Consider the following 12,241-nt stretch of genomic DNA (forward strand, 5'->3'; position numbering starts at 1 on the left):
AAACAACCCCAAATGTAGGGACAACAATTATTCTATTACGCAGACAGAATCTGTGGGTCAAGACACACAGTGGTCAGTGTGGGGTAACTTGTCTCTGCCCCTTGTCTGGGCCTCAGTTGGGAAGACTCAAATGGTTGACGCAACTGGAAGAACTGAGAGCTAGAACCATCTGCAGGCTCATTCACCCACATGTCTGGCTTCTGGGCTGGGATGACTTGAAGGCTGTTGACCAGAGGCCTCTCCGAAATGACCTTTTCACAGTAGTTGGCCCTTTTATATGCAACTCAGAGCTGTAGGAACAAATGTTCCAGCAAATGAGGCAGAACCTCCATGGCCTTTTATGACCCTGCCTCAGAAGTCACAGTGTCACTTCTGTTGTGCTATGTTGGCCAAAGCAGTCACACCCAGTTTATCCAAATTCAATTCACCCAATTCAAATCAATTCCACCCAAATTCAAGGGGAGGGAACGTGGACCTCTCAAAGACCTTGCAGCCATGTTTTCAAACCACCTCACATTATTTTGCAGAGGGAGGAGAATTAATGTAGGTGGTTACATAACTTGCCCAAGGTCATACAGCTGGGTGGTGAAAGTTAAGTCTGGCTTAACCATGACATTCTACTCCTTCTCACACCCTAGGGAAAACAGCAATCCACTCCCCTCCCCAACACTTCTTATCCCAATGGCACTGCCTCATCTTCTCTATAGCATTGATCTCCCCTGACAGGACCCACAAACACTGGGACGGTCTCACTTACTCTCATGTTCCTCTTTCCTAGGACAATGCCTGGCATGTAATATATACTCAAAAAAAAATTGTCAAATGAGCAATTAAAACATGAACAAATAAAACAATTCTGTTTATTTGACCAATACCAAATATTTAAAGCAAGTCTAAAATTCCCAAGAGGTTAATCTTTCAAAATCAAGCTCTGCTCAAACACAAGCCTTAGAGATGGAGATTACATACAAACCCTTCAAACACTGCCAACACCATCTCTGCAGCCCCTTGGATTTGTCTCTAAGAGACATTTGGTGGGTTTTGCTCTCACAATAAGGTTTGAGAGGCAGCATATTTTGGGTATGGACATTTTACTAGTGATGTGCAAAAATAAAAGCCATCAAAAGAAATAATCTTTCCTAAACCCACTTCAGCTGGCCTGGGTAGAGCCTGCTGTTCTGTCTTTACCTGCTCAGGTGGTTTGCTGAGACCCTCCAATCTCACATCACCCCCGTGCATCCAGCATCAACCCTCCTCTCTCCCACTCAGGCCCTGGGCCCCAGCCATCCCAAACTCCTTGCAATCCCCAGTGATGTCATTTCCTCGTCACCTTTACTGAAATGTGTTTCCCTCCACTCTTTCTTGTTCTCCTGGCTCAAATTAAGCATGGTCCTCTGTAGTGGGCTGAATGGTGCCCCCCAGAGATATCCGTTCGTAATCCCTGGAACCTTTGAATGTGACCTTATATGGGAAAATTTTTGCAGGGGTGATTAAATTAAGGATTTGGAGATGAAGAGATTATCCTGGATTATCCGTGTGGGCCCTAAATGCCGTGACAAGTATCCTTATACGAGACAGGCAGAGGGAAAACAGACCTACAGTGAAGAGGAGGAGGCCACGTAACCACAGAGGCAGAGATTGGAGTGATGTGGTCACAGGTCAAAAAAAAAATGCCCGCAGCCACCAGGAGCTGGAAGAGGCAAGAAAGGATCTGCCCCACAGCTTCTGGAAGGAGGGTGGCCCTGACGACACCTTGATTTCAGTGCAGTGCAACTGATTTGCAACTTTTGGCCTCCAAAACTGTGAGAGAAGAAATTTCTGTTGTTTCACACCATCAAGTTTTTGCTAATTTGTTACGGCCACCACAGGAAACTAACACACCTTCTCTAGAAAGCCTGCCCTAACCACGCTTTCCTCCAAGCCTCGGGTGGCTGGTCTAGCAGCAACCTCTGCTTCCTTCCAGCAGAACTCTTCTAGCAGGGGCTGCAAACTCACCGGCCCCCTGGCGACAGCAAGGAGCATCAGTGTGTGAAGTGGCTGGGTGGAGAGTGGTACAAACCAAAGGCCACTTGTCCCTGCAAAGCAAAAAAGAGCTAGGAACCACAGTAGAAAGATGGGCAAAGAGCGTGCTAGATAACTTAATCGAGAGGATGCACGAAAGGCCAACGAGTTTGTGAAGAGGTATTCAAACTCATCAATAATCAGGCAAAAATAAAGTAAAATGAGCCATCCATAAAGCTGGGAAAACCAAGGAGTCAGGGGTCTGGGATGTCCACACCCCAGTGGTGGGAGTGAAATCCTGCAGCTGTTCTGGAGAGTGAAATCAGATACTCATGCTCTATACAACCCAGCCCTCCCACTCCCGGATGTGTTCCCCCAAAGAATTCCTCCCACAGATCCGTAGGGGAGACATGGGCTGCTCTGATTATCACAGCAGGTGGCAGGGAATGGAAATATCCACGTGGCTGTCATTGGAGGAGGAAATAGGACTACACAGCAGACACTCACCGCAGAGCACCAGCAGCAGTTAGAAGCATACACAACAACTTGATGGATCTTCAAACCCCAGGCTGAGTCCAAAAAATAAGACACAGAAGCAGATCTCTGATACAGCACTGTGTATGTAAATTAACCTCTGTGCGTACAAAACACTGTACATCATCCCAGAACACCTACAACAGAAAGATAAATGTCAAATACATTGGAATGTTGCCTACAGGGAGAGGAGGATGGGCATTAAAAGGGGAAATAAATAAAGAGGTAAACAGATGCAAACATAAATGAGAGGGGCTTTGCAGGGACCAACATCCAACTAGGATGACAGTGTTCAATTAACTGAGGAGTTTGATTAACTCAACTGTCTGCATTTGAGGACCAGGTTAAAAGAAAAAGTAGCACATGCTCTTCGGAGATTTGGGGGAACAAAAGAGGCCTCAGATAATTCTTTGACATTTCTTCCAATGATGGAGCAGAAGTGATGCTGCAAGACTTCAGAAGCTGGGCTATGAAAGGCATTTTCCCTCTCAGAACCCGGCTGTCATGCCATGAGATTGGAAGCCCAAGACACGTAGAGGGATGGCAGAGAGATGCTGGGTCAACAGTCTCCCAGCCTAGCCCCACCTTCACGTCATCTCAGCCCCAAGGGCCACATATGGGCGTAAAGAAGCCATGCTGGAAGTGGACCCCCAGCCACAGCTCTGCCAGCCCCTAGACATTAGAGTTACCTCTAACTCAGGCCCCAGACATCATGGAGCACAGACAAGCCATCCCTTTTGTGTCCGACTCAAATTCCTGACCCACAAAATCCGTGAGCATGATGAAATAGTTGATTTACACCCAGAAGTCTGGGGGTAGCTTGTAACTCAGCTAGAAACAATCAAAACATGCTTTATCCAAAGGAACTACTACTCCTCAACTCCCGCTGTTTCCCCACAAAGTGGGTACCTAAATATTCTGATTTTCTCAAAAGAATGGAAAAAATCCAGATTTTTCTTCTGACTTTTAAATTGTAGTAACTATTTCAAAAATTTTTCTAAAACACGGTGGAACGCAAACACATCCCATCTTCACTTCCAATTGGCCCATAAGTCACCAGTTTGCAAACTCCTAAACTGTAATTAAGTACTGTCCGTCATTCCCCAGAGGTCTGTGAGCTCACCTATGTTTATCTCTGTGTCCCTCACACTTTTCACAGACTAGCAATGAGACCACCTAACCAGGGACTTAGTCTCCCACCAGTGGCTTAGGTCAGGGGATTGCCACTAACTAGCTGCCCAACCCTGGATTTCACTTCACCTCCCTTAATGCAAATGGGGGCACCAATATCTACCACAGGTGCTTCACGGGCTGTGGTGAGGCTGGATTCAGACAAGTAGGTATATAAAAAAGCAATTTATAAAGGATGATGTGGTACATATGTGTAATGGGATACATGGCAGCTCCCAAAAAGATATGTGCATGTCCTAATGCCTAGAACCTGTCACTGTGACCTTCCTTGGATAGAAGGTCTTTGCAAAAGAGATCAAGGGAGCCCTAAATCTAATGACAAATGTCCTTATAAAAGACACACTGAGAGAGACACACACAGAGAGGAAAAGGCTGTGGGAAGATGAAGGCAGAGATTGAAGAGATGCAGCCACAAGCCAAGGAATGACAAGAGCACCGGAAGCTGGAAACGACAAGGAGCAGAATCTCCCCCTGGAGCCTCTGGAGGGATCCTGACTCTGTCAACAGCTTGATGTCAGACTTCTGGGCTCCAGAGCTGTGAGAGGATAAATTTCTGCTGTTTTAGGCCACTCAATTTGTAGTTATTTATTACGTCATCCCTAGGAACCTAGTACGGTACATAAGCAGATTTACCATGGCCTCCTCATCAATTCCTTCAAGCAGTGCATCATGTGGGAGCTTTGTCATCCACTGGTCATCAGGCCAGCCACTCTAGTTCTAGGAGACTCCTCCCTGAAATCACCCATCTGGCCATTAATCAGCAATGCCTTGTGAAATCGCATCACACTGGGATGAATTACTCAAATCTTGTGTTGTTGTTCAATATTCTCATTTCCCTCCTGGTGACGAGCTCCTGAAGGTGGTGAGCCATTTAAGACAGCAGTGGTCCTGGAAGGGTGGTCCCCAAACCACCCCCGTCAGAACCACCGGGAACAGGTCCTAAAAATGCTGACTCTCAGGCCTTGTCCGGGACTTAATGAATCAACAGTGAAGTGTGGGAATGATAAGAGAGGGTGGTAAGAATCAGTATTTTGAACAGGCTCCTCAGGTGTCTGCTAATATCACTAAAATTTGAAAACCACTAACAACAGAAGGAGTTATAGTGGCCTTGAGTCAGATAGCCTGGGGCTGATGTACAGGGCTGCTCCACACTCTCCATTGAAAGCCTAGGCTCTCTAAGGGTCAGTTTCCTTCTCTGTAAAATGGGGGTAATAAGGATGGTCCATCAAAGGGTTGTGCTAAAAGATGGATTACATGAGATCATGCGTGCGAATCACCTAGCGCAGTAGCTTAATAAATTCTGGATATTGTCAACATGATGGGGATGGTGATGATGGACCTACCCCACTAAGGACATAGCTCCAGGCCCCCAAAATTAAGTCCTACACAAACTGCCTGAGGGGTCTCCCCAGTTCTAACCCACCAACCTCTGTGCTGAGGCACTTATTGCAAAATTCTAATCTGATCACGTTTAATTAACAGAGTCCATATCACTGTCTCCCAGAAGGAGGATAATGATGGTGGTGACTCAAACCTGTCCCTCTATTTGCGCCTTCTAAGACTATTAAAAGACTTTGTTATACGTTCTTAAGGGAAAAAAAGAAAATATTGACTTTGCCAGTCCTCTGCTTAAAGTCATTTGTCTCAGCGGCGCACACAGTAGCCCACGGGAACTCCCTCGCCCACCTCCCCCACCTCACCTCCCTCAGCCTTCTTCCCTTCGACATTTGCAGTTTCCCCAAAGCCCAGTACAATTTCAATCCCCCACGCCCTTCCACATGCTGTTCCCTCTGCTTCCAATGCCCTTCTTCTTCCCTAGTTCACCCCTACTCATTTGTAGCACTCTTATTCATCCTGCAGGACTCAGCTTAACCATCACCTTCTCCACAAAGCCTTCCCTGATTCTCTCGTCTCACCCCAATTATCCCTGTAGCTGAGCTCTTCACCCACTTTTTTGTGCCAGCCTCTCCCCAATATATGCCTTGTATATTGTAGAAACTAGGGTCCCAGGCGAGGACACCAGACTACCTATGTTTAGAGTTCCTAGCTGTGTGATCTAATCTTTCTGGGCCTCCATTCCCTTGTCTATACAATCTGAATTGTTGTAAATCTTAAATGAGGTGATTCTCGTTCAGTATTAAACATGGCACCTGGCGCATGGTAAGCAAATAAAATGCTTGCCATTATAGTTATCCTTCTGCAGAATAGCCTAAAACTACAAGGAAAGTAACCTCCTTATTTTGCTCTCCAGACATCCACAGAAAACTGATAAAGACAATCAGTGATGAGATGTGGGAATCACAGAAGCCCAGGCTTGGGAGGAACCTCAGAGATAATTCGGTCCAACTCACTTTCAACCACAATAGTACGATCCACCGTGACTTGTGGTGAGGGCCAGAGGGCTCCATTTGTCTGACTAAAGGACTCGGGACGAAACAAAACACTTGGCAAAGTCCATCCTCACAGCCTCATTGAGAAACAGGTGTGAGGCAAGGGCCCAGAGCCCCAATTTTTAGATGAGAAAATTGAGTCACAGGGATGGTGTTACCAGCAAAAGAGCCAGCAAGGAGGGCCAGTTCCTCGATGGCCCCCTCCATGCCATCAGTTGACAATCTCAAGACCAGGAAGTTGTTTGGGTCACAAAAACTGGCCTCGTGGGAAATGAATGTGAGGTGATAAACATGAGTTATGAGAACTAGAGCGAGAGGTCATGTTGGGGTTTCAGTTGTTGTTCTTATTGAACACTGTCTATGGTGAACATTTGTTTTCTTTAATTCCAGAAAAGCCTTGTCATGAGAATAGGCGAGGAAGCATCTGGGGAGGCCTGGCTTCACAGAAAGTAGGGAGAGTTTGAAATCAGACAGACCTAAGCTTAGATCACCACCCTGCCTGTCACCAGTTCGAAAGGATTTAGACAGATCCTGTGCACTCTAAGAGCTTTGTCTTCATCTGTAAGATGGGGGTAGTGGTAATACCTTCCTTACGGGGTTGTCATCAGGACCTTAGATGACGTATGTAGAACCCTGACACGTAACAGGCACTCTATAAATAGCTACTATTGCTATGATTGGAGCTGTTTGGACAACTATAAATGTAAATTCTCCAGAAGGAGGTGGAAGGTGTTTGCAAAGACTGGCTTGAGTTTTAGCAAGGTAGTGCCTAAACAAAATAAATATTTGTTGAGCACCTGCTGTGTGCCAGGCCCTGTGCTGGCACTCTACAGATGTGCCCTCATCTCTGTGTCCTCCACCCCAGGTACGGTGACTAGGAAGCATGGAACAAATTTTTGTTGTTTATTGTATGAATTCAATGTATAAATGAATGAAGGCATTTAATCCTCATAGCACTACCAAATAAATATTATCATTTTCATCTTATAAATTAAAAGAACAGAAGACGTGAGTACAGAAATCACTTCTCCAAAGTCATACGGTTCATAAGTAGCAGCATTAGACAACCAGACAAGGCGTCTTTTGAAAAGTGTTTTCAGCTGAAACCCAAAGGATATAAAGCACACAGCTAAAGCAAGAGTTGAGGGAAGAGAATTCAGGTAGAGGAAATGCCCCTGTGAAGGCCATGAGGTCGGGTGGAGACCAGTCTGTTGGAGGAGCAGAGAGAAGGCCTGTGTGGCCTGAGCTCAGGCCTATGGTCTAAGATGAGCTCAGGGAGCAAGGTGGGGTCAGAGTAAGCAGCAGATTGTGGGTTTCAGCAAGTCTTTGAATTTTATTCCAGGCACAAGGGATGGCTTTTAAGCAGAGGAGGGACATGATTCAAATTTCATCTTGGTGCTATTCAGAGAATGATCAGGAAGAGGGGGACAGGAGTAGATCCAGGAAGCTTACGCAGCAGAAGCTCAGGCCAGCACTGATGTAGCTGGGCCCTAGGTTGAGGTTAGCAGAGATGGAGTAAGGTGGACAATCTGGAGAAATCTCTGGTTAGTAGACCCAGTAGAACTTGCTGATACATTGGTATGAAGGATTAAGGAAAACTCAAAACTGAAACTTAGTCTTCTGGCTTGAACCATTTCCTGAGACTTTAAAGCCTAGAGGAAAGGTAGGTGGAGAGAAGATCAAGAGTCTACATGGGGCGTTTTAAGGTTGAAAGCCTTAAAAAGTAGAGATGAGACATAAGAGCTGGTTAGAGACCTGCCTTAGAAAGTTATTCACATAGGGGTGATACTTAAAGCTGTGGGGATGTATAAAATCTCCTTAGTTTGGAGTGGAGGATGGGAGAATTAAATATAGCATGAGAAGTGGACCAAGCTCTGAGGAACACAAGCCCTGAGGAGGAGGAGAGCAAGAAGAAGCAATTAATGACCAACAAGGAAAACTAGGGGGGATTGAGATGTTTCAGAAATCAGGAGAAGAAACTGGCATTGACTCAAAGGACATAGAAGGTCTAGAATTAAAAGGTCAGGTCAACTCATTCGACTGCCTAGTTTTCATATGGGAATCTGTAGCCCAGATAGGGGAAGTGGCTTAGCCCAAGATAACCTCAGAAGAACTTTCTAACAATGAGGACGATTGCCCAGTAGTGAAATAGATTCTCTCTTCAGGTAGTGGACTCCCTGCCATGGGCAGACACAGAGAAGCTGGATAGTTCTGTGTGTGGTTGGGATGGCAGTGGGGGTGGCAGTAGAGGAGAAGATTTCTCCCAGCTTTAATGACTCTCAGGCTTAGCTTGAACACTTTGTGTCTCAGGATTCCAGAGGGCTCTTTCATTGGCACATGAATGAACACATCAAAATCCATAAATGCAAATAAATGTTGATAAACAATAGAATATTTGCACAAATCCATTTACAAAAAGCATTCACTGCGGAAATTTCTTGCTGATGCTCTCTAACAATGCCAGCAGAGAGATCAAACGTATTGGCAGGCTGTGTCGGGGAACCTCTGTGTCTGTACCATGACTCAAAAGTATCCAGAGCTGGCAGATGGAAGATTCTGCATCTCCAATGTCTCAGGAACTCACGATGTGAATGCAGAGCCCACCACTCCTGGGAGCAGAGGTCTACCCTTCCCACCAGGATTCACAAGCCAGGGCCTCCACACAGGCATCTGCAGGACAGAGCGTGAAGCCTTTTGTAAACATTATTTTCATAATTTCCCTATGAGACAAGCAAGTGAGGCAGTCCATCCCCAGTGCTTGCAGGGAAGCAAAGATAAGACCACTGACAGAACACTCAGCAGTAAACCAGGAAACCCCTTAGAACATTGAGGGAGGGGCTAGGTACCTCTCCCCCTTTTCTCCTCTCTGTCACCACTTTTCCCACCTTCCTACTGGTTTTCTCTTTTTCTCATTCTGCTCCCTCTCCTTCCTTCCCTTCCTTTCTCTTAGGCCTACGTGCCCATGTCATCTGGCCACTCTGTTTAGACCCAGATACTAGAGATACCAGTTTCTGAAATGACAAGGGTCATGTGGTTCCTAAAACATAAAAGAAGGAGGTAAAGGTGGGTACAGGTGAAGATAAATTTTTAATTGTGCAGAGGGTGGAAGAACCAAAGAGAAATCACACCAGGGTCAGTAACTCTATTTTCTCCCCACAGTAACAATATGGGTTGAGGAGCGTGTGGGAACTGAGGAAAAGTTAGGGCAGAATAAGAGAGAGAGCTGGCCAAGGGCCAACATAAGGAACATCAGGTGGCACTAGGCCCAGTTGTGGTGGCACCAAACAGCACAGCTGTGTGACCTGCTCCAATAGTGCTCAGAAGCCAGGGTTTAGGACAAGAGGGCTGTAGAACTGACCAGATTTGGGGTTTTGCTGAATGGCCATGGCAGAAAGGTAGGAGCTCAAAGAAGGCGAAGGCATGGATAAGATAATCCTCCTGATGATCAACCAAGTGGCCTAGGCTGAGTAGGGAAGCAATGAAGCTGGGAGCCACTGACTGACTGGGAGAAAATGGAAGGGACAACAAAAGCAGTTAAAGGACGGCACAAGCCTTAAAAGAGAAGGCAGTATGAAAGGAGGAAGGAGCAACAAAAGCCTGAAAGCAGCAATGGGGAGCTTTGAGGGAGCCAGTCCACCACCGTGAATCCACCCACTGGGACAGGAGCTGCAACACATGAGAGAGATGCTGAAGAGGGAACAGGTCGTTGTGAGAAAGCCAGGTTTTCTCTAAGGCGGGAGGAATATTTATTGAGCTGGTTGAGACGTAGAATGGTGAGCACAGATGGAAGATTCATGAGAAAGAGTGAGGGAGAAAATGAGAGGCAGAAGAGGAAATACAGAATGTGCAAAAAACATAGAGATGTAGGAAACATATTTTGGGATTCAATGATAAAATCAAGATTCAAAAGATCTTAATGATAGATGTCCAGTCATGCACCACATAAGGATGTTTCGGTCAATGACAGACCACATATATGACAGTGGTCTCATAAGATTAGCTCCATATAACCCTGGCGTGTAGTAGGTTATGCCATCTAGGTTTAAGTGCACCCTATGATGTTCGCACAATGATGAAATTTCCTAACAATGTATTTGTCAGAACGTATCCCCATCGTTAAGTGATGTATGACTGTACAGATATTATGTGTTTCTTTATAAAAGTAAAAATACTATTGACGAAGTGTCCTTGTCTAAAAACTAAAAGCACAACCCAAATGTCCATCAAGAGATGAATGGAAAAACAAAATGTGATCTATCCATATAATGAAGTTCTGAGACCTGTTACAATATGGATGAACCTTGAAAACATTATGCTAAGTGAAATAAACCAGACACAAAAGGACAAACATTGTATGATTCCATTTGTATGAGGTCCACTTATGTGCCTAGAATAGGCAAATTCATAGAGATAGAAGTAAAATACCGGTTGCCAGCGACTGGGGGCAGGGGAAACGGGCAGTTATTGTTCAGTGGGCACAGAGTTTCTATTTGGGATGACAAAACAAGTTCTAGAAATGGATGATGACGATGATTGCTCAACACTGCCGATGTACTAAAAGCCACTGAAATGTACATTTAAAATGATTAAAATGGTAAATTTTATGTTGCATATATTTTACCACAATAAAAAAATATACTTTAAAAAATCAAAAGCAAATGCAATCACACCACTGAATTCTACTTGCAATTTATAGGAGAAACAGGAGACAGAGTAACATGTTGAGTGACACCACTGGGATGCAATAAAAAATTCACAAGAAACTCAACAAACAAGAAGCAACCTCATTTCTTAAACAACAACAATTCAAGGCAAAAAAAGGAGAGACGAAGGGGAAACCTATAGATTAAAAGACACTTAAAACACATATCCATATTGAATCCTAATTTGAGCAAAAGCAATTTGAACACTAACTGGATATTTGATGATGTTATGGAAGTGTTGTTAATTGACTTTGACATTATAATGATCTTGCAAGTATGTTTTTTAAAGGTCTTTATCCTTTAGAGATACATACTAAAATATAGATGAACTGGTATGTCTAAGATTTGCTTAAAAACAATTGGAGAAGGGAAGATGAATGTTGTGAGCGAATGGGAGTCTTTAAAAAAGAAGATTGTCCATGAGTTATAATTGGTGGAGTTCATGGCAGTGATGGATTCATTCAGGTTCGTTATGCTATTAGTCTCTACTTATGAATAGGTTGGAAGTCTTCCATAATAAAAAGTTGGTGGAAGATGAACTTTGATGAGATAAGACCAACAAGAAGATGTTTTAATGGGCATAAATGTAAATCCTATATTTGAGTTTAGAATAGTGGAGGGAGGCCAGGTGTTAAGAATTCATATGAAAATCATCTGGGCATTTAGTTGGCCCCAAGATCAACATGAGCCAGCTATAAAAATTAGTCTCACCTGAGGCCAAGATCCCACCCGAATCCTCTGTGTCCAGCTTTGCTAAGCCACGTCTGGGGTAATGTGCTCAATTGTGGACTCCAGAATTTGTAGGGGACGTTGTCAAACTGTAAGCTACTTACTGCCAAGTGCAGCCTGAAGAAGAGAAGACTCAGTTAAGGACAAATAAGGACACAGTGGTGGACTTTCCAGGGAGGCAGCTTTTTGCTAAATATAGGAATTGTCTCCATATCAGGAAGTAGCATGAAACACCATAGTGCTTTTCAACATTTTCCACTCTATCATACCTAAGAATAGAGGAGGGGAATTAATATATTCCCTGAGGAAGCAGCACAGACTAGAAATGTCTCCGAAACTTGTTTAGTCTTTAAAAATTGCGTGGATTTGAATTCTACGCAACAACACCTTGAGCTGACAAAGATGATGATCTAGAAGCATGCACTCACCTTGTGGCCTCCTCCGACACTAGCACATTATCCCACATTGAGGTGTAAAAGGTTTACCCCAGGGCAAGACTCACAGAGGGATGGATAGAGCTCTTGCCCCTTCCTAGCTCTGTGCCCTTGAGCAAGTGATTTGACCTCTATGAAGCTCACTTTTACTCATCTGTAAAATGGAATTATTTATACAAACCTTTCTGGGTTTAATGAATGGATGAGAGCTACTCTACATAACAATTACAGCTATCATTTATTGAATATTTGCCCCGAA

The 12,241-nt window shown here is 44.5% G+C and overlaps 1 long non-coding RNA gene across 2 annotated transcripts in view; it reads right to left on the reverse strand.

Annotated features, from left to right (window-relative positions):
• The window catches only part of LOC139085129 (uncharacterized), an 80,068-nt gene that overhangs the window by 20,654 nt on the left and 47,173 nt on the right, over positions 1–12,241 (reverse strand). For both annotated transcript variants that reach the window (XR_011543194.1, XR_011543192.1), the window contains 2 exons: positions 11,531–11,665; positions 2,509–2,672 (listed from right to left, as the gene is read on the reverse strand). This is a non-coding gene — a long non-coding RNA (uncharacterized lncRNA). The remainder of the gene's footprint in view (positions 1–2,508; positions 2,673–11,530; positions 11,666–12,241) is intronic.

This window comes from Equus przewalskii, chromosome 8 (genome assembly GCF_037783145.1).
Source record: "Equus przewalskii isolate Varuska chromosome 8, EquPr2, whole genome shotgun sequence".
Lineage (NCBI taxonomy): Eukaryota > Metazoa > Chordata > Mammalia > Perissodactyla > Equidae > Equus > Equus przewalskii.